The following is a 26913-nucleotide window of genomic DNA, read 5'->3' as shown; positions in this document are numbered from 1 at the left end:
GGGCACAACATCCTATAGATGAGTTGTGGAATGAACTTCGTGGGAATCTTCCTTCAATACCATTGCAAAAGTGTGAGGTGGTTGATCTTGCTTTCAATAACATAAATTTTGCTTTCTCAATTTATGAGGAATTCCAAATTCAGGATCTTTACCAGCGACAAGGATATCTGGCATCTGTATTGCAGAACTTTTTGGCCCAGCAGTCATCCATGTGGACCACCCAAAATCATATAAATTGGGCACTTCAAAAGGAAATAGATGCTTTGGCCCCTGTAGTAGTTTACATTGGGGATGAGCTTGCTTATCATGAATTAATAACCCAAATTCCTTGTCATTATAGATATAAACCATTATGTGTCACTCCATTACAGGTAAATCTTACCAACTCCTCCTTTGTTGGTTCATGGCTTCAGATACAAGCTGCATTACAGGGTACATTATTGTCTCATAATGCTTCATCAGACATTCATCAGTTAGCTTTATTGCTTCAAGAACTGAGAAATATTTCGACTGATTTTTCAAATCATCAAACTGTTGCCTTTAATATTGCTAATTATCTCAAGCATTTACAATTTTTACAATGGTTATTCAGCTGGATAGGTCCTGTTGCCATATTATTTCTTCTTTGTATTTTTGGCCCCTGCCTGATACGGGTTTTGATATCCCTAATGAAGACTGCCTTAATCAACATCAAGGCAGATACCATGTCTCTTATTCATCGCACCCCTTGTTCAGTGCCAATATAAATATCTACCACTCTGCATTTCATCTTTCCTGTTGAAAGCGGCTGCAGGCAGCGCTTTCTCCGAGGATTGAGGCCCTTCTGCCAGAACTGCCCAATGTCACTGCAAAATATTAAGAAGAACACACATCACCAGTGCTTGTGCTTATGACTACATTTTTTGTGCTAGAATAGTTAAAATTATATTTTATAGAGTTATTTAAGAATGCATTCAATTTTTTTATATTAATTGGTTATTTAAAAATTCTTAATAAATTTATATAAGAGGTTCCTCAAGACATTTTAATTGATTCTAAAAAGTTATTTTTTTTTGACCAGTCTTAATTGGTTCATTAAAAAACATAATAATATGTGTATATGTGTAATTAAACTTCAATGGGACATTTTCACATCTCTCTACTGGCCTGGAGGGATAGGAAAATGTTCCTATATTCTGGGATTTGATGCCGGCCAGGGCATCAATCACAGCTTGGTTGCACAAAATGATTGTTTTCTGTGTGTTTGTACATGTGTCTGTGTGTGTGTTTAATTCAGATCTGAAATAATTTTATTGCTGTAGGATATTAAGACTATGACTATTTCTATCTTGCCTCATTTGCTACATATGCTTGCTGCAAAAACATGCTATCAAAGGCTGTCCCTCATGCTCTTCTCCATAATCCCAAAGAACAACCAAAGATGGACACTACCCCTGTCTAAACAAAAAAGGGGGAATTGTCATGGACCCAGCTCTGGACCTTGGCCACCTATGGGCTAGGAGACGCCTGGGGGTGTGAACCTGCTCACATGGGTGCTGGGAACGCCCCAGTAACAGGAGTGGCTCTGCACATTAGGGAGGAACAGGGGAGAAGCTCAGGGGAGGAGAAGAGGACTATAAAAGGGATGGGACTGGGGAAGAGGAGAGCCATTTTTTTTCGCTGCTATGTAAGCAATAAAGAACTGCTTGTTAGACTGCAACCGGGTGTTCTGTCCAGTTATTGCCCTCCTTCCGCCGAAGGGTCCATGATGTCCGAAGACTGGGGAAAGGTATGTATCCAGGTGACAGCTCGGGATAGGTCCCCGAGCAGATTGCTGTTGATTAATCATCATACCACTACTTTTTCTTAGAAAAGAAAATATTTCATAGATAATACAGTGTAACCTCTTAATTGTGCAGATATGGAAACTGAGACAGAAAGAGATGAAACAGTCACATGAGCAGCAAATACTGGCACCAGAATTTCAATTCAAATGTCTTGACACACATATCATCAATGTTTCTTATACCATAGACTTAAAATTGTTCATTTCTTCCTCTTTAGAGTGGCACCATATATTTGATTTATAATCTGAGATTGTGCATATACATACAATTACATATTATATATATATATATATATACATATATATATACATTTTAAAAATTCTTTTTTTTAAGCATTCATAGTTCTTTGTTGTAGGCTTTTCAAAGTGAGATATAGTATAGAAATAGAATTAAACAATTTCAAGAAATTCACAGCCAGAATTAAGGTCAAAAAAATATATATTCTTTTCACATAACTATCACATTAATTCATTAAATGAAGCTAAATTGGAGGGGGGTGCAAAACCAAATTCAAATGAGGAGGAACTCTTCATTAACAGCTTTCAGTGTCTTTAAAATTATTTTTTGAAAAAAATTAATTTTTGTCAAGTGTTTTTTTCCCGAAAAGACCAGGGAAGACATGTCCAATTGAGTTTTCAAGGCTTTAGAAAACTCTTTTTCCAGCAGTTCATGGAGATACATTTCATCATGAACATGCACCCAATTCTTCCCTGTCCAGTCATAGGCCTTGGGACCACTGAAAGTCATGACCAGGAAAAGAGCCTTGACATCATTTTCAAAGAATTCCTACAGGAAAATTGCCCTGATATCCTAGAAGCAGAGGGCAAAATAGAAATGGAGAGAATCCAATGATCTCCCTGGATGGAGAAGACAACCAGATATGTCTGTTGGGGGTTTGTTTGTTGATCACATATGTTCCCAGATCTTCACCCAGTTTTACTGTTAGAACACCAGTCCCAAATGAAACATCATAATCCCTGGGTGTGTAAGGCTTGTCTCCAAGATCTTCAAAAAAATATGCTAAGGAGTCCAGGGTTTCTTCTGCAAGTTTTTCATAAGTGGTTTCATCAAGTAAGTTTTTGTCAACCAGTGTTCTTGTTTTCCTCAAATTCACCAGATAAACACTCTGTTTTTTGACTTTTGAAATCTGGTCTCTGAAGCCCTGGAATTGGGAACTCAACTGCCCCGGAGCCCCAGCAGCCCCAGCTCTTGGCACTGCCCCAAGCACCCTCAGGAGTTGTGGCTGCACAGCGAGGCACGCCGGGAGCATGTGGTGGCCCAGGCTGGCAGCACTGGTGCCCAAGGCCCCACGCGGGCCTTGCCCAGCCGGGCCACGCACCTTGCCACCGCTGGCCGGGCCTGCTGATCTGGGGTCCGCAGCCTTCCGGCCAGGCCGCAACTCCTGAGGGTGCCCCATTTTAAGAATTCTTTAGTAAAATATGGATGACAAAAATAGAGCTAGCACTATTCCATCTTTTATTATCTTCTCTTATCCTCTTTTTATCGCCAGTAAAATAGTAGTGGTGGGGGATTGAGTCAGATGACCCTCAAGGTCTTTCCTACATATAAAATTAAGTGATTAGTTAAGGATAAAGAAAGGGACCTGGAATGAGATTTATGGATTCCTTTGTAGAATAGCTTGAAGTCTGAGGAACTGATAATATTCCCGAAATGTTTCTTCTTGGAGGAACTAAATGGTTGAAGAATTAAAATGGAATTGCATAACCACAGATTATTAGGTTAAAATAAATTCAAATTTGGTACTTAATTGCAAGAACACAGACCTGATCCTCTTAACTTGAATGGTCTGATGAAACCTGCCAAATAATTTTTTCCCTTACCTACCTTTTCTTCTCTGAAAAAGATACAAATATCCCAAATAGTGATGCAACATACAATACATCAATAACAATAAAAAATCAGCCACATATTCTATCCACTATAAAAAGAATCTATTCTCTATGAAAACAAACAGATGAGGTACAATTGCGGGCCAGCAAGAAAGGACTGGACTTAATGTCAGGGACAACAAGAAATATGGACATGTTTTGTGATAAAGACATTGTTTAATACAAATCTGATTGACTTATATTCATGATCACAAATGAAGAATTTGCCCTTTAGTTTAGTACCAATGTAAAGTTTGTCTCTGCAAATTAATCTGTATGCTCTCTTTTGTCAAACAACAATATGTAACCCAATGCATTTCTCATATCACCTTAAGAACCTAGAAACACAAAATGAAATTCTATGCAGTTGTAGTAATGATTTTATATCAGTTCACCATTGACACTAACTTTTTCTACTTCCTTTACATATATACATATATATATATATATATATATATATATATATGTATGTATATGCATGAAGCAGGTGCAGTAGATGGAAGATACTTAAGAAGAATGTAGAGATATAGACTACACCTGGCATATCCCCCCTTCTTTATGCTATTTATTGCAAAAAATTGTTTATCAAATGATTCATTTATAATGTTTGTCCTTTATTTTCAAAGAAGGGTGTCATGACATGAATTGGATTTGAGTGAGGGGGAGCTGTGCTAAGTCACCAGCCTCACTTTCTCCTCCAGAACCATCTGGGTCCAATGAACAGATATGAATCAGGATGCCTGGAGATGGCCCTAGATGCAAAGCAATGAGATTTAAGTGACTTAACTGTAGTTCACACAGCTGGTAAGTGGCAGATGTCTGAGGCTGGATTCCAACTCCCATCCTCCTGAATTGAAAGCCAGTATTCTAACCATATTAACTGTCTAGCAGGTAGAAATTGTCATTTATATTGTAGACACCAGATGTCACCCCGACTACATATGAGGAACCTGCTCCCCACCCCACAGACTCTACTCTTGTACATGTGAACCACTTCAGTTGGTCTCCCGTTTCTATATGAATTCAGATGTAATAACTGGAATTTGAACTGAAATTATAAAGAATATTAATTTCTACCCTTTTATCCTTCAAATATTCAACCTGGATTTGGACTCTTTACTTCTCATTCATTTGTATTCATTCATAGTTTCAACAATTTATTTTCTTAATTTGCTTATGATTTACCAAAACAATAGAGTGTCAAAGGGTGGAGCCAAGATGGTGACAGAAGAACAGCCTTTCCTAAGATCTCTCTCCAAAATATTTCAAAAACATAAAATTATGACACTAACTAGATTTTCAAAAGACAGAACCCACAGAAAGACCCATTGAGGCAATTCTCCAACCCAAGGTAACCTAGAAGATAAAACTGAGGGCTCTGTTCCAAATGACTGGAGGGGTGGCAGTGTGCCAGAGAGGAGGATCTCCAACCTTCCAAGATTGGCCGGGGGGGGGGTTGCCTGGGTCCCAAGAGCCCCAGTACTGGCAGCAGAAGCTGTTTCCTTACCTGCCAACCCAGGGAGCACCAAGCACAATTTGGAAGATCAGAAGGAAAACCTCTGCCAGAGTGAGTGCAGAGCGCCAAGCCCCCAAGGTAGATATCAGTGCAGGCCAAATTCCAGGATGCAGACCCACAGAGCCACCCAGCATGGAGCCACCTTGTAGCTGCTTCCAGAGCCCTCAGCTCATGAAATAGAAGGGAGTGGGGGGAGACTGTCAAGATCTATCCTCTGTCCCTGGGACAGGATTCTTGTACTTTGGTCAAATTCAGATCCTGGTCACAGTCTGGGTCCCCCTAGGGTCATGGAGCAGGGATGCTCTTCACAGCCAGGGGGCAGAGGAATGCTCTTGCAGTCATCCATCGACCAAAGAACAGGCCAGAAGAACAGTCAAAGCCTCTCATAAGTCTTTGAAGCAAGTGAAGTCCTTATTGGAGTGTCCCCCAAACACTTAAAAGCTCAGGAAGCACCAAAAAACAAGGGCATAGGTTGGGGAAATGAGTAAACAGAAAAAATCAACCTGACCATAGACAATTATTTGGTCCCATGGAGGATCAAAACCCATACTCAGAAGATGAAAAAGTTCAAGCTTCTGCATCTAAATATTCCAAGAAATATAAAAGTTGGTTTCAGGCTATGACAGAGCTCAAAAATGATTTTGAAAGTCAAGTAAAAGAGGTAGAGGAAAATTGTGATAAGAAATAAGATGTAGGAAAAACAAGAAAACCAAGTCAGCAACTTAGTCAAAGCAACAAGGTAACTTCAGAATGTAGTGGAGCAATACAAACAAAACATCAGTACTCTTAAATAACAAGGTAAAAGAGTGATTGGAGCTTGGATTGATGTCCATTTATCATGCCCCACCCCATTCCACTCTTCACCCATCTCCTCCCTGTAATAAAAGGAAAGAAAAAGAAAAATTTGCTAATTCTGGAGAGTGTACTTTTCTCAACAAGAAGGGAAGGGTGATACAGCTGATACTACTTAGCTCTTCATGAAAATAGTTAATGGAACCTTGTCGTGCCAGACTCAAGGCAACTTGTTCAATTCTCTCTATATTCTCTCTATTTTGATTTCCTCCAGAGCAAGTGGGCAAAACTACAAAAGTCTGACCTAAGCTGCCTTCCTGGCCCAGGATTCATTTTGGCCTTAGCCCAGACAGCTATTATGGCTATCTTTCCTTTTACTACTTCCCTCAGGAATGTCACCTAGATCTTTCTTATTCAGCCTGTCCTGAAGTCACTTCTTGAGTCTCCAAGGAAAAAATAATCAGTGAACTTTGCAATGTGAAATAAAAATACTGAGTTTTTTCCAACTCCAGGGCTACCTTGAGTGTTTTACCTCAACAGCTCTGTCTTTATAACAGCAACACCAATTTCTTCCACATCATTACTTTTCTGTATTCATTTACTGACTCACATACAAGGAGTAACATTGGATTAGGTTTTTATATAAGGAAGGAGAAAACTGGAATTGAACCTGGCTAACTTGTGCCCAAGTGAAATAAATCTATTCACATAAATTAAAGAGAAAACAAATGTTAGTGAAACTTTGGGAAAGGAATTAATAGTTAGAAAATTTTGTCTAACTTTCATTGTGGAAAAAAACAGAACATTAAGCAGCAGGAAAGAGAGACAGAAGTTAAAAACACTTCTGATTTGCCACAATAATTTTTAATAATTGAGAGATTTGAAAATCAATTGGGGCCCCCTTTACTTGTACAGATCATAACCTATGCAGGTCTTCCAAATGAATGAGATTCTGTCCATTTGTTTTTATAAATTATTCCTTTAATACTTTTACTATTTCATGGATGCTAAGTGCAACACTGTCCATGAGTTATGATGGTCAAAAAAATTCATTACCAAGTGACCAGGCACTGGTGATGAACCTATTAAATTAGCTAAGCAGAAATATAGAAAACATCTTCGGTTTTTGATGTGATGCAGAGAATTAAAGTTTAATTTTTAATGCTGTTAAATCTGGGGATCTTGTTAAGGGTGAGGAGACTCTTTTCCCTTGAGATGCAAATTAATTCATTGTTTCATTGTTTAATGTAAAATTTGTATCCTGTCTCCTCATTTCCAACCCCCAGTCTCCAACCTTCTACCTGGACACAAGGCAGGAGGGATTTCTCCTTTTGCCCTCAAAGCACAGATCAGGGGAAAAACTATAAAACCTGGGCTGGTTCTCTATGCAGAGACAGTCAGCTCTTTCTGGTCCAGTCCTCTCTCTTTGACTGTCTTGTTTCCTGTTTTTTAACCTCCCTCTCTCTGTCTCTGTCTCCCAAACAAGAGACTGGTCTTTTGTTATTCACTCTGTCCTAAAGTCCTTGTTGACCCCTCAGGAGGAGGAAAGTTTCAACATGATTACTTTGCTAAATTTAATAATAAAATCCTGAGCAGTTTTAAAGTCTCTAAGTGTGCACAAATTCCTTCATCTTTCAGTAACACTCTATTTCTCAGTTACATCAAAATCCTAGTGGCAACAATGGGGCTATTCTTTTTCTAAGATGGAAACAATATTCTCTCAAGGATTAGGAATTACAGCATGCTGGGTGTGAGCACAATGAAAAATATAACTAATTATAACTTCAAAGAAGAACAGGAGTAAGAATAATTAACCAAAAAAATCTAAGAGAAGAAAAGAGGAAAGGTTGATCACATGGCAAAAATTTCCACAAAACTTTTAATGCTCTTATATTATCCTTCATTCTTTGTTCTGACCGGTCTATTCTTTTTTTGTAGTGTAGCTAAGTTTGGGTATGGAAATATTAAGGTTTAGCACAAAACTACCTACCTCTTAGATGGACCCTATCTTCAAGCAAGAAGCATAATTTTCCATTTCCTTCTGTCATATAATCATGAAATCTTGATTTTTCCTTAATTCCCTTTCACTCTGCCAGTCACTCATAGTGGGACAGGATGACAACTGCTGGGAGAGGAAGAAATGAAGGAAGGAAGGAAGGAAGGAAGGAAGGAAGGAAGGAAGGAAGGAAGGAAGGAAGGAAGACAGAGACTTTTTTAAGCATCCACTTTATGTCAGTCATTGTTCTCAGAGTTCCATAAATATTATTTCATTTAATCATCACAATAATCCTTGGAGCTAGGTGCTGTTATTGTAACCATTTTACTATTGAAGAAACCAAGGTAGATAATTGATTGGCCCAGGTCATAGAGGCTACTTTTGAAAACAGGTCTTGCTGATGTATTTTAGTACTCTATCCACTGTGCTGGAGAGAACAAAATTGGATTAAATTGTCTAAGGCACAGCTCTTGAAAGATTTCTCCTGTATTTTTCTTACTCAATCCCTTTACTACACCTTAAATCTGCTGAATTTTGACTCAAACATTGTCTAAGGTAGATGCTTCAGATTTTCATAGTTGATAAACTTGTTTGTAATGTTTACAATATATAACAATCAATGGTCAGAGATTTTTTTTCCTATTTGACTGAAGCCCTTGGGCCAGTAAAATGTTCAAGTAACTAACCTTTTCCTGTGTACCATAGTTTATTCACTTCCCATTTTCTTTTTTTTCTTCCACTTGAAAAACAATGCATATAATTAGATGAGGGAAAGCTGATATACTATGGTCATGTAAATAGAAATATCAATAAATATGATAAAATATTGAAATAATGAATTTTAGAGCTTGTAGAATTGAGTCATCATCTAGTTACCTTTGGCACCAATTAAAATAGGAAGCAATTACCTTTAAAGAAAAATCTCTAATAAGCATTTGTCCTCAATCAGAAAGGCAGAGAAGAAAGGACAAAAAAATCATATTACCATCTTGAAGAATTCTTGATCAACACTGATTAGACCTACACTATACTCCAACTTTAGGTAGTTCTTTTTCCAGGAACTGTGGTAGTAGAGCTCGGCTGGATTAAATATCATACATGGTTGTTTGCTTCCCTTTATTTTATTTCTTCAAAGAATGTCTGCTCTCTTTTCTTTCTCTACTAACTCTATTTGCATATCTTATTTCAACCTCTTCTTCATACCATGCATATCCATTCTGCCATAGCAGCAACTTTTCTTTCTTTCCAAGTGTATTTACCATATCTTCTCTGTACTCTATATATGTTGCAGGGGAAAGATGAAGAGAATTCTGAATGTAATAGAAAGAATTTGGGTGGAGATGTAAATTGACTTGAAGTTGAGAATTCTGATGGTAACAAAAACAATTGTCATCTTAAAAGGCTTCTCAAATTGGGTAGAGATCCCCATTACCATTGATTCATTGTTTAATGTAAAATTTGTATCCTTTTCCTTAGGCTTTACCCTCTACCTAATTCTTGGTCCAGTATAGGAGAAGGGAATTCACTGTTTGACCTCTGGATGAGAGGGAAAACATAAAAACCTGGGTTGGACCCTAACTCAAGGTCACATTTTTTCTGGTCATGGCCCAGCCAAGGCTGTTTAGCTGTTCTCTCTCTCTCTCTCTCTCTCTCTCTCTCTCTCTCTCTCTCTCTCTCTCTCTCTCTCCCTCCCTCCCTCCCTCCCTTGTCTTGTAACCTTTTAAATACTTTTTTCGTTTTTTTCCATCCAAGATTTCCCGAAACTGAATAATGATTCCCCATTGTCATGAGTGGAATATTCCCTCTTAAGAGTTAACTTTCCTAGTGAAGTCCTCTCAGGATTAAAAATCATTAAAACAAAAAGACAGACTATTAATCTTAGTCTATTGTTAGAAGAGGGAGAGAGGCCTTGCATTCTCAGTCAGACACCATTCTGTTAGTAAATGAAACAGTGAACTATTTCCAGAAAGACCTTGTATTGATTCTGTTAGGGAGGGAAATAGTGGAATACTTCCAGAGAAGAGACCTTGCAGACTTAGTTAGCCATCTATTTCATAACAGACTGTGAGAACAGTAACCTGTCTTCTCTTGTTTGATAAGTACTCAGCTAAGAAGATAATAGTGTTCCTTAGAAGTCCTTGCATACTCAGACATTAATTCATTTAACAGAAATTTATTAGAAATTTTCTTCTGATACCCTCAACATCTGGATGGTAAGGTACTATTTTATGTAAACCTTTTATATTTTTCTTTGTTGCTAGGTAGGTTTTTCACATAAAGATTCCAACCAATCAGGTTGGAAGAGAGAGGATTAAGGAGGGGGGGAATCATGCTAGGCCATATAATCTTGCTTGACTGTCACCTTGGGGCAGTTCCTTGACCTTGACCTTGACTACCCTTGTGAGACTTGGAGTATGCCCTTTAATCAAGAAAAGCCAAAATAAACTCTCTTTTTTTTGCTCAGAGGCATTTCTATATTTTTTAAGTGGATTTTTATCCCATACAGGCAGAACCAAACCCAAGTAGCCAATGACTTCATCTATATCTGCTCTTGTAATACTATGATGTCTATGACTATGCAGGGTCCATTTCTTTCTCAGAAAGGGAGTAAATAACAATGCATCAGATGTCTATCAAAATGAAAACAGTTTTTCTGTGGGTTTATAAAAGTCTTATTTCACAATACATTACTATATTAATCACATATCTACTTGGTGAGTCATTTTTTGGTAATTTTCAAATGCAAGTCATTGAGATAAATTAGCATTTGAAAATCAGAATGAGATACAGAGTAATATTTTACTTTAAGTATAATTTTAATGTAACTGTTGAGTTACATAGGTGATATTTGACTAGAATAGCTTCAGGCAGACTGTTGCGAAATCAAGGATCATAGATACAAATGTGTATATATATATCTATATGTATATTCATATATGTATAAGTATATATAGTTCTGTGTAAGTATATGTGTGCATCACAGTTAGAAGGCATTCAGTAGGAAAAAAATCTACCCTGCACTTGAAGAATAATCCACTCTATAAAGTTATCAATACATGGTCATATAACCTTTGCTTGAAGGCTTTTACTTATGTTCAGTTACTTAGCCAGAATACTCAATCAACGTTTAGATGGCCCTAAAGTTTAGGAAATTTTCCCTTATTTGAAGAAGATGGTCATGTTTATAGAATTTCTACTCATTGCTCTTACATGAGTTCTCCTCTTTGGAACCAAGTAGAACAATTTAATCCATTGTCCCCATGATAGATTTAAAAATATTTAAGGAAAGAAATTGTATCTCCTAATTTTTTGCTTCTAAGTCGTTCTTATATTTTTTAATTGTCACTACTTCTCCAAAGTTAAAAAAAGGACAGACCAGAATAGGCATATAATTTGAAAGTTTATATGTAATTATATATATATATATATATATGCATATACATACAGAGACACACATGTATATATTTATGTATATGAGTATATATATATTTACATATATATACATGCGGACATGCATCTAATTTATATAGATTTTGTGATTATCTATCATTCAGTGGAATTTTTCTAAATGACAGCATGGAAAGCAGTCTCATGATACTTTGGCTGTATTTTGTGTAGATTATGTAATATTTAGTTATTGAATATTTTTATTAAAATGTGTTTTATTAATATTTTCTAACATCAGCATAAGTATCCCTCCCATTGAGTTATCACAGAACAAATACCATTTTAGAAAGAAAAAACTCAGCACACATGATTAATAGATTGAAGAAATCAGAACACACATTCAAGACAATAATTGTGGACCTTCCACTTCTAAGAAGAGGCAGATTGAAAAATCAGAGGATGTTTTCATATGTCTTCATTCAAGTCAAACCTCATCATGTAATTTGTTACATTTATTTTTAAAAATTTTGGCATGCTGTTCTTTACATTTGCATTGAAATAGTTAGTGTTTATATTATTTTCTTGTCTCTGCTTCCTTCACTCTACATCAGTTCTTATAGATCTTTCTATACTTCTCTGTATTTATTGCACAAATTTATTGCAGCACAGTAATATTTCACTACAATCATTTAGCTCAATTTGCTTAGACATTTCTCCATTGTTAGATATCTACAGTCTTTCCAATAATGAACTTATTCCAATTATTAATTTATGATTAAATCACAAAATATTTTGGAATATTTTGGAAAACCTGGAGACATTTTTAATATTGATGACTCGAGATACATCTTCACTAATGGAACCTCATCACTTAATATTTAAATATATCATATATTTATTTATTTTTTTAAAAACTGTGATTTCAGTAGATAAAGCACTGGCCCTGGAGTCAGGAGGACTTGAGTTCAAATATCTAGCCTCAGACACTTAATAATTACCTAGCTGTGTGGCCTTGGGCAAGCCACTTAACCCCATTGCCTTGCAAAAACCTAAAAAAAAAAAACAAGCTGTGTTTTCCTAAGAAAAGCTTTAGCATACCCTAATTACTTTTGAGAAAATATGTATTTCCTAAAAATATATATAATTCATAAAACTTAATAAATATATATTTATATTGCTATATAATTTAAATAATTTGTATATATCAGTATATACTATATCAATGTAATATATAAATACATAATTATTTTTATATATTATATATCAAGCCTTCTAAAATTGACAACACATCAATTGCAAATAACAAATACTAAGGTTTATACTTTTCTTTTATTCTATTCTAGGTTTTGGATAAGAGTATACTTAAAGAAGAAAATAACATAATAATTCTGGGCAGCAATTGAGAGTATTGTAAAGAAGATTAGTCGAAAATGACAGCAATTTTTGAATCAGTAATTTATACAAAATGGATCTAGTAGACTGACATTGTAGAAGTAATCTATATACTACATAGTCTGAGTATTTCTTTTTCTTGAAGAGTATATAATGCCATAGCAAATATTTCTGAAGATTTTATTTACCAGGGCAGAAAACTATTTTCTTGAACTTCATCAATAATAGCTTCATTTTTCCACATAGACATCAACAGAACAGAAAATGAGATTTTTAAGGAAGTGAAGGGCAGGCTGGTTCTCTTTCCTTTAGACAAAGGGATGCTTTTGATGAAATACATCCCATTCACATATACATTATAGTCAATGTAAAAGACTAATTTTAAATAGATCAATAAAAGATTATTACTTTTGCTAAGGAAATCAATATCTTCTCTGACATTCTTTCTTTAAATTATTGGGAATACTTAAACATTATTTTCTAACTTTTCTTCCAAATGCCCAAAACAATGCACTAGGGTGGTTTGAAAATGCTAGACTGGACATAGGTTTATTTTATTGTAATATTTATTTATTTTATTTGTTTTAATCAGTATAATAGAATTTGGAGACTTTCAGAAAGATTCCCACTGTAATATTCTCACTTCTAATATTCATGGCAGATGGTCATGAATTCCTACTTTTCTTGCACATAGAAATCCTTCAAAAGATGATGGGAGGAAATTGCCAAAAATAACATTTAGAACTCCAATAAAAACTTTGTTTTTTTATTAAAATAGCAGATGAAATGTTTGGGTTGGGAGAGACCTTTCCTTATTCAGGCTTTCACTGACTTTAAAGAAAATATTAACCATTAAAACCAAAACAAATAGAATATTTTTTAATTCTTTAACAATCATTACTGTTTCTATAATTGCTGCTGTGCCTGTTTATTCAAGTGGAATTTTGAGTAGGAAGTGAGCAACTTTATAAAAAGGAGAAATTCTGTTGTAAAGATTCTGAAAATAACAATTGCTGGTTTTTTGATTCAAAATTATTTTCAACACAATGATCCTTTGGAGTACTGTAGAATTCTCTGTACAATGACTAAATGATTCCATACATATTTAGTCCATTTATTTTAATGATACAAAATGCCTGTGGTTTAAGCAAGAGTGGGAATAATTTTCATATTACAAATGAGAAAATTTAAGCATTGCTTAATATTATCACAGAATGTAACTTTGCATGAAAGATGACTATATCTAACATGAAGAATATGAGAGTTTCATGAAGAAAATGAATAGATAGAAACAAAACTACGGCTAATAAAAGGTAAACCTTCCTTATATTGTTTCTCTTTTCCAAGCTAGTTAATTATGATAAAAATGCGCTGATTTGCAGAATATGAAGTGGGATTCTTAACTTGGGAGAAAAAATGATTTCCTAAGTTATAGAGAACCACTTAGACCTGCATTTCACATTTCACTATTTCAGACTTTCTGTCATGAGTAATCTTTGTCTATGGGGGGGAAATGAAGCTATTATTGATGAAAGGCAAGAAAATAGTTTTCTAAACTGGTGAAAAATTCCATGCAGACATGGAAAAGTCAATATAGGTCACACTACTACTTCAAAGTAATATCCCTATCCAAAGTATGTACTTTAAAGAGTTGTATGTTTTAAACAAGATAGAGGGCAGCTAGGTGACACAGTAGATAAAGCACTGTCCCTAAAGTCAGGAGTATCTGGGTTCAACTCTCTCTGATCCTACAGTAGTAGGATAGCATTATGAAAGGTAAGTCTAAAGGAGAATTTCACAAAATATATATATATATTATATATATATGTATATATATATATATATATATATATATATATATATATATATATATATATATATATATATCTCACTGGCTTGCCTTAGTACCTTCAATATTAGAACTCTTACTTAGAGCACTAAGCAACATTTCAACATTTTTTTACAAACCTCTTATGTATTGATTAATTTCATTAGATTCTTGTTTAGATCAATCCAATACAGAATTATAGGTCAGAACAATTCTGAGGACTTGATGAGTACTAAAATACATTCACCAACATTGAACTTTATATAAAGTTGTTACATTCATTTTTATTTATGATTTTGTAACCTACACTTAACTTTACTTTCCACTGCAGAAAGTACCCTCAATTTCCTTAGCCCACCAAATTAAAGTTAGAATTTCTGAAAATTTTCACTATTTAAAAATAATGCCAACTTCTTTCTGGTCTTCTATTTTTATACTTGAATTTTTGTAGTAGTGGCTATATAATCCTGAAATTGTAGGATCTAAGTCAAGAAATAATGAACATTTCTTTTATTTCTCCAAACTAATGTGCTACCTCATTCATCATTATAAATGATGTTTTATTGAAACAAAAAAATAAACAATTCATTGAAAAGATTTTAGTATAAATATTTGAAAAATCAAAGGTTAAATAAAAATATCAGAGTTACTTTGATATTTCTATAGATCTCATTGATGTGGGTGTTATTTTCAGTTATGCAACTGACATCCAATCTATTTGCTTTCATCTTATATAACTTCTTACCTTCTTTAATTCTTCAATCACATTCCATCCAACTTTCTGAGGTCTTTTTCTAGTTCTCTTGACATAATATGGACAGCAAAGGGGAATATGGATTCATCATTGATTTTTCCTTTTTCTACCTTCATTTTGAACATATATCTTTCTGGAGATATCTTGTATGTCATTTTTTTCTTTATTGAATCTTGATTTTAATTAACAGTCTTCTCATGATCATTATGCCTCTCTCCACTGGTCTTCAGATTATGTTCTGTTATGGAGACTATTTAATACATTCCAAAGAAAAATAAAATTCCTTAAAGATTGGGAACTCTTATCAATGTCCCTATTCGAAGACAAGATTGTAATGATTTCTTCAAGCCAGGGGGCATTTCATAACCTCCTAAATTGTCATGATTGCTCAAAATGAGTTTAGTCTACCTATCTATACCAGAAGAGAAAATTAAGATAAAACAATCTTAATAACACTCAACTTATTCTTGTAATAAAAGTTCATCTATTTTAAATCAATGACATAGTTTTGCAAATTTATAATGAAACATTTATAATGAAACAAATTAGTGAAATCTGACATATTCAAGTAGATTACAGTGAACAGGTGAGTGACAAAGCTCTCAGTTGAATAGTTAAGAATCGATTGTTGAACTATGAATTATGACCTACTCCTATGTAATATAATGCCTAGCATATAGACCAATTTAGGAGTAAGACCTATGTTCTTTAAATTATGATGACTTTAGCCAGTTATGTCAAGAGAACTAGAAAAAGACCTCAGAAAGTTGGATGCAATGTCATTGAAGATTTAAAGAAGTTTAGAAGTTACCTAGGATGAAAGCAAATAGATTGGGTGCCAGTTCCATAACTGAAAACAACACCCACATCAATGAGATTTCTAGAAATATCAAAATAAATATGATATTTTTATTTACTTCTAGTTCTGAAATTTTGATTTGAAAAGTTACTTAAAATATGAATTAAGTAGAAAATGAAAGAGACTAACAACTTAATTTAAGGTATAGCTAACCAAATTGCAGAGCAACCAAGTAATACTCCATTTTATTTTGAGATTTTTTTAATGTTACTTTCCTTTCCCACTTTATTTCAATTTATACTCCAATTAATTTCCATTCCATAGCAGAAATGAGTTAGTGGTAGAGGATATGGTTCAGAACTATGTTTAGTAGATATTAAAATTATTTGTCAGATTATCATTAATCATTATATGCTTCCTATTGAAACTTTTTTCTAGGTCTACCATTTTATATCTCTAAAATGTTTTAGAAAGCATTTTCTTTTGTTTCCTTAAAACAGAGAAAATATTTTTCAGACATTTCTCCTTCTAAATTATATTTAGAAATTGTCTTTTTTGCTGAATGTGAAAGGCACTATGGTATAAAGTGCTTTGACCTTGAAATCAGTTAGAAATGAGTTTATATCTTACTTCTGAAAGTTACTAATTGTGTAAACATGGACATGTCTATTAACTTCTTTGTACCTCAGTTTAGTCTTGAGTCAAATGGTTATCTACTACTTCAAAGTAACATCCCTATCCACAGTATGTACTTTAAAGAGTTGTTGTATGGTTTAAACAAGATAGAGAGCAGCTAGATGACACAGTAGATAAAGCACTGGCCCTAGAGTCAGGAGTACCTGAGTTCAAATCTGGCCTCAGACACTAGCTGCATGACCCTGGGCAAGTCACTTAACCCCCATTGCTTTATATTTAAAAAAATTCAAATTAATATACACAAGGCATATTCCAAATTTTAAAGTTCTATATAATTGCCACCTATTATTGTCAAAGTCTCTCTCTCTCTCTCTCTCTCTCTCTCTCTCTCTCTCTCTCTCTCTCTCTCTCTCTCCAAACAAGCACAGCAAAATCTTCAGTTGATTTTCATGAAATGATGAGAGCATCCATCACTGTGTTTGCCATCCTCTACCCATTAGCAAAATATTTTTAGATAAATAGTACCAGAATTTAACACAAAATTCCATAAAAAGTCTAACACAGATTACATTCGAATTACACAAAGCTTTTAAGGATTTAATATATAAGGTCATTGCATGCAAACAACAATGTATTTAAACATCTCTGATTACATTCTTTTTCCAACTTCATGTTTTCTAATATAATTTTGTTTTATTTTCAACTACATGCAATAATAGCTTTCACCATTCATCTTTTTTGTAGGGTTTCATGTTCCTCATTTCTTCATCTCCCTCCCTTCCCTCCTCCTTCCTCATGATAATAAGTAATATAGTATAGTTTATACATGTTCAATGTATTTCCCTAATAGTCATACTGTGAAAGAAATGTAGAACTAAAGGGGGGGAAGCACATGAGAAAAAGAAAAAATATATATGTGACAAGTTTCAAAAATTAGTAGACTAAATATCTGTATTCAGAGTTCATAGTTTTTTGTCTGGATGTGGATAGCATTTTTCATTATGACTGTTAGAATTATTCTTGATCATTGAACGACTGAGTGGAGACAAGTTCATCATAATTGATAATTTCACATGAATATAATATTCTCCTGGTTTTTAACACTTCACACAGCATCACTTCATACATTTCTTGCCAGGAATTTCTAAAGTCTGCCAAATCATGATTTCTTACATAAAAATAGTACTCCAATAATTTCATATGCCATAATTTATTCAGTCATTCCACAATTGATTCCCTAATCTTCCAATTATTTGCCAATACAAAAGAGGTACGATATTTTTGTACATGTGACTTTTTATCTTTTTCATGACATTTTGGGCACTCAGACATAGTAGTAGTATTGCTGAAACAGAGGGTAGATAGTTTAATTGACTTTTGTTAATCATTCCAAATTGGTCTATAAAATGTTTGGATCAGTTTACAACTCCACCAACAGTACATTAGTGTTCTAGTTTTCCCACATGTGTCAACATTGAACATTTTCCTATTTTATCATTTTAGTCATTCTGATAGGTATGAGGTGGTAACTCAGTATTGCTGTAATTTGCATTTCTCTAATCAATAATCTTTTAGAGAATTTTTATAATATTCAATATAGCTTTAATATAATTATCAGAAATTGCCTGTATATCCACACTAACCATTTATCAACCATGAAATGATTTGTATTCTTATGAATTGAACTCAATTTTTAAAATATTTTAGAAATGAGTCCTCTATCAGATATTCTAGCTATGAAAATTGTTTCCTATCTTTCTGTGTTCCTTCTACTCCTAGTTGTACTGATTTCATTTGTTCAAAAACTGTTTTTTAATTTAAAGTATTGTTTATCTGTGATCAAACAAGAAATAGAGAACATTATAAATTGTAAATTGGATAATTTTGAACTTTAGAATGTTCTTTATTTCTTGTTCGGTTATAAATAAATAAATAATGCCTTTTCTCTTAATTGGTTTATGGTTTCACACTTTGTGTCTAAAACCTGTCTCCATTATGACTTTATTTTAGAACTGGGTGAGAGATATGGATATATTCCCAGTTTCTGACATAATATTGTTCATATTTACCAGTTGTTTTTATGAAATAAAGAATTTTTAATCCAGAAGTTCAAGACTTTGGGTTTTTCCAAAAAAGAGATTACTGTAGTTGTATACTACTATTTCTTTTGTACCAAATCTATTGTACTGATTCACCATCATATTTCTTAGTCAGTACAAGAAATTTTTGATGACTGCTGAGTTATACTGGAATTTTAGATCTGGAAACCTTTATTTACATTTTTCCCATTAATTCCATGATATTCTTGAAATTTTGTTCCTCCTGTATCTAGTTCTATAAAATAATTTTTGGTAATATCATTGGTATGGCACTGAAGAGGTTATCTACTTTAGGTAGAATTGTCATATTTTTATATTACATCAAACTACCTGTGACCAATTAACAGTTACCAGTTATTTGGCTCTGAGTTTACTTGTGTGATACGTGTTATATAATTGTGTTCATATAGTTCTGTATATTTATATGCTATCTATAATTACTTGAAATGCAATTTTTCTTTCACCAATGTAGCTGAAAGCTATGTTGGTAAAATATGGAAATACTGATGACATATGGTGGTTTAATTTATATCCTGCTACTTTGCTAAAACATTTCATCATTTCAAGAAGTTTTTCATTTCATTTTCTAGAGTACTCTGAGTATACCATCATATCATCTCAATTTCTTTTCCTTCTCTTATTGCTAAAGTAAAAATTTATAATACAATATTTAAATGATAATGGTAACAACAAGCATTCTTTTTCACCCTTGATCTTATTGGGAATGTATCTATCTCATCCCCATTGCATATAGTACTTGCTAATAATTGTAGGTAGATAATGCTTATCACTTAAGGAAAACTTCAATGATAGTTCTGTTCTCTAGTGTTCTTAATAGAAATAATTGCTATATTTATTAAAAACATTTGCAGCATCTACTGAGATTAATCATGCTCTTCTGAGTTTTGTTATTACTAGAGTCTACTTTGCTGATTCTTTTACTAATTATGAAACTTTTTTTGCATTTCCACTATAAATTCTACCTTGTCATACAGTATCATATTATGATAACTTACTGCAATCTATTTACGAAAGTTTTATTTAAAATTTTTCATCAATATTCATTAGGGAATCTGTTCTTTAATTTTCTTTGTCTGTTGTGGCTTTTTGGGATTAGATAACAGCACCATATTCATATCATAAAAACAATTTAATAAAACTACACCTTTTTTTAAGAAATATTTTATATTTAGTTTAACAATTTCTGTCCCATTCTTTCTACCCACCCACCCCACTCCCCACAGAAGTCATTCTATCAGTCTTTACATTTTTTCCATGGTATACATTGATCTCAGCCAAATTTGATGACAGAGAAAATCATATCCTTAAGGAAGAAAAATAAAGCATAAGAGATAGCAAAATTAAATAAGAAAACTTTTTTTTTCAAAATTGAAGGTAATATTCTTTGGTCTTGGTCAAACTCCACAAATCTTTTCCATGGATATAGATGGTATTCTTCATCACAGATAGCCAAAAATTGTCCCACATTGTTGCACTGATGAAATGAGTGAGTCCATCAAGATTGATCATTACCGCCATGTTGTTGTTAGGGTGTACAGTGTTTTGCTTATTCTGCTCATCTCGCTCAGCCTCAGTTCATGCAAATACTTCCAGGCTTCCCTAAAGCCCAATACTCCTGGTTTCTAATAGAACGATAATGTTCCATGATACCACAGTTTGTTAAGCAGTTCCCCAATTGAGGGTCATTCACTTAATTTGCAATTCTTTGCCAACACAAACAGGGCTGCTATGAAGCATTGTTTTTACCCTTTTTTCATAATCTCCTTTGGGTTAAAGACACAGTAGAGGTATTGCTGGATCAAAGGGTATGCACATTTTTTTATTTGCATTTTGGGCATAATTGCAAATAGTTCTCTAGAAGGGCTGGATGAGTTCACAGCTCCACCAACAATGTATTAGTGTCCCAGATTTCCCACAACCCTTCCAACACTGATCATTGTCTTTTCTTGTCATATTGGCCAGTCTGGGAAGTGTGAGGTGGTATCTCAGAGATATTTTAATTTGCATTTCTCTAATAAGTAATTATGACAATGAATTGCTTTGATTTCCCTCCACCGTAAATTGTGTTCATATCATTTCACCATTTGCCAATTGAAAATTTGACTCAGTTGTCTGTATATTTGAGAAATGAGTTCTTTGTCAGAAATATTAGTTGAAAAATTTTTTTTTCTCAATTTACTACATTTCGTTTGATCTTGGTTACAATGGCTTTGTCTGTGCAAATGCATTTAATTTTTTTTTATATTTTTGCAAGGCAATGGGGTTAAGTGGCTTGCCCAAGGCCACACAGCTAGGTAATTATTAAGTGTCTGAAACTGGATTTGAACACAGGTACTCCTGACTCCAAGGACAGTGCTTTATCCACTATGCCACCTAGCCACCCCAATTTAAATTTAATGTAATTAAATTTAATGTAATTTAATGTAATCAAAATTATGTAGTTTGTTTTTAATGATGTTCTCCATCACTTCCTTGGTTATAAACTGCTTCCCTTCCCATATGTTTGACATGTAAACTACTCGTTGATCTTCTAGTTTGCATATTATATTGTTTTTTATGTCTAAATCCTGTATCTATTTTGATCATATCTTGGTATAGAATGTGAGCTGTGGCCTAATCTTAGTTTATTCCATATTAACTTCCAATTTTATCAACATTTTTTTTTGTCTAAGAAGGGGGGTTTTTATCCCAATAGCTGGACTCTTTGGGTTTATCAAAGAGCAGATTACTATAACCATTTCCTGCTATTGCACCTAGTCTATTCTACTGAACCATTCTATTTCTTAGCCAATACCAGACAGTTTTGATGACTGGTGCTTTATAATATAATTTTAGATCTGGTAAGGCTAAGCCTTCTTTTGCACTTTCTTTCACTGAATCCTTGGAAATTATTTTTATTTCTCCACATAAATTTACTTACAACTTTTTCTAACTCATTAAAGTAATTTTTTTTTGGAATTTTAATTGCTAGGGCACTAAGCAAGTATTTTAGTTATGGTAGAATTGTCATTTTTATTATATTAGCTCGACCTATCCAAGAGTATTTGATGCTTGCCCAGGTATTTAAATCTGATTTTATTTGCGTGAGAAGTGTTTTGTAATGGTTTTCAAAAGGTAGACTCCCAGGTATTTAATATTGTCTGAAATTACTTTGAATGTGATTTCTCTTTCTAGCTCTTTCTCCTGTATCTTGCTAGTCATATATAGAAATATTGATGATTTATGAAGATTTATTTCATATCTTGTGACTTTGCTAAAATTGCTAATTATTTCCAGTAGTTTTTTAGACTATTTTGGGAATTTTCTAGGCATAACATCATGTCATCTGTAAAGAATTAGAGTTTTGTCCCTTTCTTCGCAATTCTAATTCTTTCAGCTTCTGTTTCTTCTCTTATAGCTGAAACCAACATTTCTAATACAATATTGAGTAGAAATTGTGATATTGGGTCACCTTGTTTCATCCCATATCTTATTGGGAAAGCTTCTAGCTTATCCCCATTGCATATATTGTTTGTTGATGGTTTCAGATAGCTGCTGATTATTATTTTGATGAACAATCTATTTATTCCTACACTCTCTATTGGTTTTAGTAGGAATGGATGCTGAATTTTGTCAAAAGCTTTTTCAGTATCTATTGATATGATCATATGATTTCTGATAGATTTGTTATTGATATAATTAGCTATACTAAGAGTTTTCCTAATATTGAACCAACCATGAATTCATGGGATAAATCCTACTTGAACATAATGTCTTACACTAGTGATATTCATAAGGGAGATAGGTCCATAATTTTCTTTCTCTGTTTATCTCTTCTTGGTTTAGGTATAAAGAAGAAAAATGAAAACAGGAAGGATAGCATGGAGCGAAATAAAGAGTTAGAAATTATAACGTTGAATGTGAATAGGTTGAACTCTACCTTAAAACATAAGTGAATAGAAGAGTGGATTAAAAACCAGAATCCTACAACATGCTGCTCACAAGAAACTCATTTGAAGCAGAGAGATACATACACAGTAAAGGTAAAAGGTTGGAGCAAAACATATTTTGCTTCAACTGAAATGAAAAAAGCAGCAGTAGCAATCCTTGTCTCAGGCAAAACATCTGCAAAAATACATAGCATTAAAAGAGATAAGGAAGGAAACTATTTCCTCCTAAAAGGTACCATAGACAATTAAGTAATTTCACTGCTAAATATGTATGCACTCAATGGTGTAGCATCCAAATTCTTAGAGGAAATATTGAAAGAGCTATAGGAGCACAAAGACATCAAAACTCTTCTAATGGGATACCTCAACCTCCCACTCTTAGATTAAGATAAGATCTGACCTTTAAATAAACAAGAAGGAAGTTAAGGAGGTAAATAGAATGTTAGAAAACCTAGATATGACAGACATATGTAGGACAATGAATCAGTATGCTATACCATTAAGTTAATACCTATTGAAATGTGTTGAAATTACTTTATTGTCTATCATGCCATTTAGGAAGACATACTTTCCTTCCTTATTATTGTCACAGAAAGAGTTAAACAGAGTAACATCTTCACCTCTTTTTTAAAGAGTTTATATAGAATTGGAACCAATTGTTCATTAAATGTTTGATGGAATTCACTTGTGAATCCATCTGGCCCTGGAGATTTTTTTATTATGGAGTTCAATAATTGCTTGTTGAATTTCTTTTTCTAAGAGGGTTATTTAGGTTTTTAATTTCCTCTTCATTTAAGCTGGGCAACTTATATTTTTGTAAATATTTGTCCATTTCACTTAAATTGTCAAATTTATTGGCATAGAGTTGGGCAAAATTATTCCTGAATTATTACCTTAATTTCCTACTCACTGGTGGTAATTTCAAATTTTCTGTTCATGATACTAGTAATTTGGTTTTCTTCTTTCATTTATTGAATCAAATTGACCAGAGGTTTATCAATTTTATTGACTTACTCATAAAAACAGTGCTATGTTTTATTTAATGGTTTAATAGCTATCATGCTTTCAGTTTTATTAATTTCCAATTTAATTATTTAATTTGGTATTTAATTGAGGGTCTTTGATTTGTTCTTTCTCCAATTTTTTAGCATATTTAGTGTATTTAGTTCATTGATTTATTCTTTCTCTAATTTTTTCATGTAAGCATTTAAAGATTTAATGCCTCCCCTGACAGCTGCCTTGTGTGTAACTCTTAGGTTTTGGTATGTTGTTTCAATATTTTCATTATCTAGGATGAAACAATTAATTATTTTTATAATTTGTTGCTTCATCCAATCATTCTTTAAAATGAGTTTATTTAGCTACCAATTAGTTCTGGGTCTCTATTTCCCTGGCCCAATATTGCATATGATTTTTATTGCATCATGATCTGAGAAAGATGTATTCACAATTTGTGCCTTTCTGCAATTTATCATTAGGTTTTTATGCCGTAGTACATGGTCTATTTTTGTGTAAGTGCCATGTATTACAGGAATAAAGCATATTCTTTTCTAACCCCATTCATTTTCCTCCAAAAGTCTATCATATCTAGATTTTCTAACATTCTATTTACTTCCTTAACCTCCTTCTTATTCATTTTATGGTTAGATTTATGTAAATCTGAGAATGGGAGGTTGAGGTCTCACACTAGTAGAATTTAGCTGTCTATGTCTTCCTGTAGCTCCTTCAATTTCTCCTGTAAGAATTTCGATGCTGTACCATTGGGTGTATACATGTTTAGTACTGAAATTATTTTATTGTGTATGGTAACTTTTAGGAGAAAGTAGTTTCCTTCCTTTTTTCTTTTAAAGACATCTATTTTTGCAGCTGTCTTGTCTGAGTTAAGGATTGATACACCTGCTTTTTTCAGGTCAGCTGAATCAAAATATATCTTGTTCCACCTTCACCTTTAATCTATATGTATCTCTTTGCTTCAAATGTGTTTCTTGAAAGCTGTATATTGTAGGATTCTGGTTTTTAATCCATTCTGCTACTTTCTTACATTTTATGGGAGAGTTCAGTCCAATCACATTCAAAGTTATAATTTCTCACTCCATGCTTGCCCTCCATGCTATCTTCCCTCTGTTTGCATTTTTGTATTTTTTTCACTTTATCAATATTCTTCAATATTTTGTTTCTGAATACCACCCCCTTCAGTGTTTTTGCTCTCCTATATGCACCACCCTTTTCTTTCTTTCCCCTTTCCTTTTTTCTCTTTTTCCTTCCCTTCCTTCTGTTAGTTCCCCCTTTTTCTCCCTCCCTTTATTGGACCCTTCCCCTTTTACCCTTATAAAACTTGAAAGTTTAGATGTTTGTTAACTTAACTGAGCATGTGTGTAAGTTAACTTTAAGCTATGCCTGATGAGAAGAATATTCAGGTGTTTCTCATTTACTCCCTTCTTCCACTGTATTAACATCAGTATTTTGTACCTCTTAATGTAATGAGATCTACCCCATTCAATCTCCTCCCTCCTCCCATCTCTTCCCTGTCCCTGTTTTTAAGGAGGAGGTGTTTTTAAATAATTCTATCTGAGTAATAGAAAATTCTGAGTATTCATCACTTCTAGCTATATACATTCTACCCAATACAGTTACAGTTCTTGAGAGAGCTATTAGAGTCCTTATCCCGGGTAGGGTTATAGCCAGTTTCATCCCATTGGATAGCAGTCTCATGAATAAGTCATGAGTGTCCATTACTTCTGGCTAGCTATATTCTCTCTGTAAGAGTTCCAATTCTCAAGAGTTATGAGAATGTTTTTCACATGCTGGGATATAGGCAGTTTCAACTTATTGGATAATATTTTTTTCTTTACCCCTTCTTTTTTCTTGACCTTTTCATGTATTTCTTGAACATCTTGTTTGAGGTCCAAATTTTCTATTTAGCTCTGGGCATTTCATCAGGAATTTCTGGAATTTTCCATTTCATTAAATATCCATCTTTCCCCCTGTAAAATAAGGCTCAGCTTTGGGGGATAGTGGATTCTTGGCTGCATTCCAAACTCCCTTGTTCATCAGAATTTCCATGCTCTTTGATCCTTTAATGATGATGCAGCCAGGTTCTGCATAATCCTTACTGTGGTTCCTTGTTATGTAAATTGTTTCTTTCTGGCTGCTTGCAGGATTTTCTCATTTATCTGATAGTTTTGGCATTTGGCCACTACATTCCTTGGTGTTTTCATTTTAGCATCTTTTTCTGGAGGAGACAGATGTATTCATTCAATAACTACTTTTCCCTCTGGTTCCATAATATCAGGGCAAATTTCCATCACTAGATCATGTAAAATTATGTACAGGCGTTTTTTTTTTCTCTTCAATGATTTCAGGAAGTCCAATAATTCTCAGGTTGCACCTCCTTAATCTATTCTTGAGATCAGTGGTTTTGCTGATGAGGTATTTTACATTTTCTTCTATGTTTTCTATTTTTTGTTTTTGTTTAACAGCTCTTGCTGTCTCATGAAGTCATTACTTTCAGCAGACACCATTCTTTTTTTAGAGAAGAGTCTTCTTAAGTTACCTTTTGCAACTCCTTTTTCAATTGGTCAGTTCTATTTTTGAAAGAGCTTTCCATCTGAGCAATTGAGGTTTTGAGAGAATTATTTTCTTTTTGTATTTGCCCAATTGAATATCTGAGAGAATTATTCTCATTTTGTATTTGCCCAATTGATGATCTGAGAATTATTCTCATTTTGTATTTGTCCAATTTGTCAGTGATTGGTTTTATTGTTGCAAGGTGTTAAATCACTCTCACAAATTTTTCAATTGATTTTTAAACTCCTTCCTTTTTTCTTCAAGGAAGTCTTTCTGTGCTGAAGACCAGATCATATTCTCCTCAGAGGTTCTAGATCTTTCTGAGTTAGAGTCTTCTCCTTCCAAGTATTTTTCTATGGATCCACCTGTCACTGACCTTTCTTCATTTTACTAAGACCTTGAATTGGGGAGGGGCTAGTTTACAGAGGTTTTGTTTTGGAACCCCTAGAGGCTTTACTCTTTGAGTGTAATACCTCCAGTTA

The 26913-nt window shown here is 33.7% G+C and overlaps 1 pseudogene; it reads right to left on the bottom strand.

Annotated features, from left to right (window-relative positions):
- Positions 1–2336: 2336 nt before the first annotated feature.
- On the bottom strand, positions 2337–3243 carry LOC141492327 (frataxin, mitochondrial pseudogene; annotated as a pseudogene).
- Between the last annotated feature and the right edge of the window lie 23670 nt (positions 3244–26913).

Source organism: Macrotis lagotis, chromosome 6 (assembly GCF_037893015.1).
Source record: "Macrotis lagotis isolate mMagLag1 chromosome 6, bilby.v1.9.chrom.fasta, whole genome shotgun sequence".
NCBI lineage: Eukaryota > Metazoa > Chordata > Mammalia > Peramelemorphia > Peramelidae > Macrotis > Macrotis lagotis.
This window is presented reverse-complemented; position numbering and strand designations above follow the sequence as displayed.